The 3,690-nt window shown below is 33.8% G+C and overlaps 1 protein-coding gene across 1 annotated transcript in view; it reads left to right on the forward strand.

Annotated features, from left to right (window-relative positions):
* The first annotated feature begins 2,697 nt into the window (after positions 1-2,697).
* The window catches only part of LOC110024158 (actin), a 22,153-nt gene continuing 21,160 nt past the window's right edge, over positions 2,698-3,690 (forward strand). The window contains exon 1 of the mRNA XM_020723956.1: positions 2,698-2,852. The gene's annotated coding sequence lies outside the window, so the exon portion shown is untranslated. The remainder of the gene's footprint in view (positions 2,853-3,690) is intronic.

Below are 3,690 nucleotides of genomic sequence, written 5' to 3' on the forward strand. Positions count from 1 at the left end.
TTGTAGCTGCGAGCTATAACTTATATGACCAGTTATTATGGTAACTTCTCACTACGAAAATATGTGGTCGGCTGACACTCCTGCAATTACAAATTATAGCCGGTGTAGCTGTTGAATGACACTCTTATAACTACCAACTATAGTCAATGTGGTCAGTTACTACGACAAATTCCTACTAGGGCCTTTATGGTTGATTACCACTGTTACAACCACCGATTATAGCTTATGTGGGTAGTTACTACGACAACTTCCCACTTCAGCTTTTATGACCAACTGATGCCCTTGTCGTAGTTAATTTCGGCCTATGTGGCCAATTTCTACTCCAAACTTTCACTACGAACTTTGTGGCAAACTAATGCTCTTGCAGCTACTAACTATGGTATATGTGGTTAACTAACGCTCATATAACTATTAACTATGACCTATGTGGCCAATTACTGCTACAACTTTCCAATACAACTTTTGTGACCCACACCTTTACATCCATCAACCACGACCTATGTGACAAGTTATTACTGCAACTTCCAAACTCTATGGACAAATGAATATATTAAAGCCACTAATTACACACATTGTGGAAAACTACTAATGTTGTTATTTTCAACTAAGATCTTTGTGACCAACTATTATTATTACAGTTGAAAATTACATATATTGTAGCTCAATTATGACTATTATTGTTGAAATACAATTATACGTCCATGATTATCAATTCAACAATTATAGTTTTTCTAATTTATGAGAAGTGTGGACCTATATACTTACAACCACATAATGGGTTACTTTCACCATGCTAGGCACCGTGGCTTTTTTCTTTTATAGGATTTTTTCATAAAAAAAAAATTGGGTGTCTCCTCTTGCTATATTTTATTAAATATGTGTGTTGGATCTTCGTACAATGCTAAGATATTAGATTATCACTCTACCGCATTGAATCTTTCAACACACAATAGTTTGACACCATTTATGGGAAACGAAGTCTTGTTTATAGAAGTTAACACTTCTTTAGTAGCTAAAAAGTACACTACACAAACTTCTCGTTCTAACACTTTCCATTCAATGACACAATCTCGTTGTTTGGGACACCAAGCATGCTCCTTATTTTCTAATTATATACATTACCCAACCGACGAAATAATGAAGAAATCTCAACATGAGATTCTATAAATTTTATGTGAGGCTTAACAACAACTGGTTGTGCATGCTAAAGCATCACGACCATCTCAAAATCCATCGATTAGAGGACACAGTTAGCACTCCCTCCATACACTGAATTTTCTCCCTAGGAAGCTAACCCTCACAACTAAATATCTTTTTTTATTTTGACTGCAACCATATTTCTAATAAAAAGTATGGCCTATCTTAATCAGTTCCAAGGGACTCAATTCAACCTTTTTCAAAATAGGTTACGACATCGAGGAAAGCCTCTTACTAAACAATCTAAGATAAGTAAAAAAATCCTTAGTTAAATTTCTTCGGTGTCTTCCATAACAAGCTACGTTCATCGGGCAATTCCTATGCTCTAACTAAACAAACTCAAATAAGTAAAAAAATTTCGGTGGATTTTATTTGACCTCTTCCAATAATAAATGTGTTGATTGAACCGACTGAAAGTATTTCCATAACTAGGATGTCCCACAAAACCAGCTCTACAAGACTAACTTCATAAATACAATAATTGAATCAATTATCTTACTAGAGATTGGAGGGATTCCACCCACCTTATCTCTAGTATTTATAATACTGTTGAAATTTCCCACTACAATCTAAGGTTTTGAGATAGAAATAGCCAAAGAAGAGAGGACTCTTCCCACAACTTTGCTTCTCATAGCATAATTATCATCATAAACAAATGTAATAAGAAAATTCAAAGAAGAGGAGAAGAAATGAAACCACGAATGTATTGTGACTGAATGTCCATAACATAAAAACCAATTACAGTAAGGTTTCATTTATGTTCATTTTTGGGACATTAGTAAAAAATAAAATAGCTGCTAACAAAGAGAATGAGCAAAAAAATCATTCGTTAAGATTTTTTATATAAAATATTATAAAAATTAGGGGTGTAAATGAGCCGAACACGAGCGAGCTCAGTTTCAGCTCCTTTATATTTCGAGCTCAAAAAGGGTGTTCGTGTTGGACTCGTTTGCCTAGCGAGCCGAACATGAGTCTTTCACGAACAAAGAGTCATTTTGACAACCCTAATCACGTTATCATCAGATGTTAAAGACTGAGACAAAATTTAAAACATCATTTGAATCTGATTTAATAATTTTTATTCTATTTTCTTCATTAATACTTTTAATTGATTATAAATTTTTATAGTCTTGTAGTCAATTAAATTTTTAAAAAAGACTACTTATCAAAAATATATATATAATTGATTAGTAGTATTTCGAGCCAAAACGGGCCAAACACGAACGAACAAATATTGTTCGTGATATTCGTATACGGCTTGTTAACTCAACGAACGAGTCAAACACAAACTTCTTAAAGAGTCGAATACGAACTGTTCGCGAACAACGATCCATTTTGACAGCCCTTATAAAAATATCTAATAGTTAAATAGTCTAAATTTAAATGTCATATATTAAATTGATAGAAATATTATTACAGTATTATATTATGTTATTTAAATCATCATAAAATAAATGTAATATTTATTATGCGACTAGTTTCAATCCAAAAAATGGTTTAAAATGTGCACCCTCTCCTCCGTCACTATGCCATTTTTCTCTTGTTTTCTTGCTAGAACGCTGATTCCTTGCCCTCCTTCGCTGCATTGTTCCGTGTTTCTCCCAACCGTCTCTGCTAAAACGAGGGTTTTGGCTTCGATCGTCTTCGCCCCATAGGTCAGCCCTTTCACTCCTCTCACAATCGCTTATCTATTGTGTTGCGCTATTAACTAGTCATTTGCTGGATCTGTACGTTTTCCTGTTCTTCTTCGGGATTGATACAGATCCAGCATTTAATTGATGCATACAATGAGCCCGATTTTTTTTAAACGTAGCAATCGGGAAATTTGCTGTCTCAGATGCTGATTCAGTTTGATTAATTAAAAGGAAGCTTTGATTTAATATGCTGTTGATGTCTTAAATCTGTTGGTTTCGGCTTGATGTATGTATGGTTTATGAGAACATTTTGTGAACAGATAAAACCCAGTGCATCGGGGTATAAGGATCCTATGATAGTGGAGGATCTATTAATTTGAATTTCTGCCACGCTTATATTCCTACGGGAGGAATAAAGGACCTCTAAATTCCTAGGGATTGATGGCTTTGATTGATCTGAGAGCGTCGGATGCCCTGTTTTTTCTCTTAAATGAGAGATGAGATGTTGATGAATATCCGGTCAATTTATCAGCAGTTTAATGTCAGTAGCATGAATGTTTTGTTAGAGTTGGAATTTAACGGATTCTGTTCCGTTTTCTTTTTATTTTACAACTATTGATGGCCAGATTTAGATTCTTAAAGTTCCTTCTTCGTCCATGTTGTGCCCGCTCCACTTTATCCATGCATTTTTAGTAAAGGTTGGATCTTTTAACTTTTGACCAATACCTTGAAACATTATCGAAGATATTGTTAGTGGTGGAAGAATTCTTTATTGTATCTTTAATTTATGAGTAATATAGAGCATCAACAACTAATTGATTTGATAAATTAAAAGAATATATATATATATATATATATA

Source organism: Phalaenopsis equestris, unplaced genomic scaffold (assembly GCF_001263595.1).
Source record: "Phalaenopsis equestris unplaced genomic scaffold, ASM126359v1 Scaffold000250, whole genome shotgun sequence".
Taxonomy (NCBI): Eukaryota; Viridiplantae; Streptophyta; class Magnoliopsida; order Asparagales; family Orchidaceae; genus Phalaenopsis; species Phalaenopsis equestris.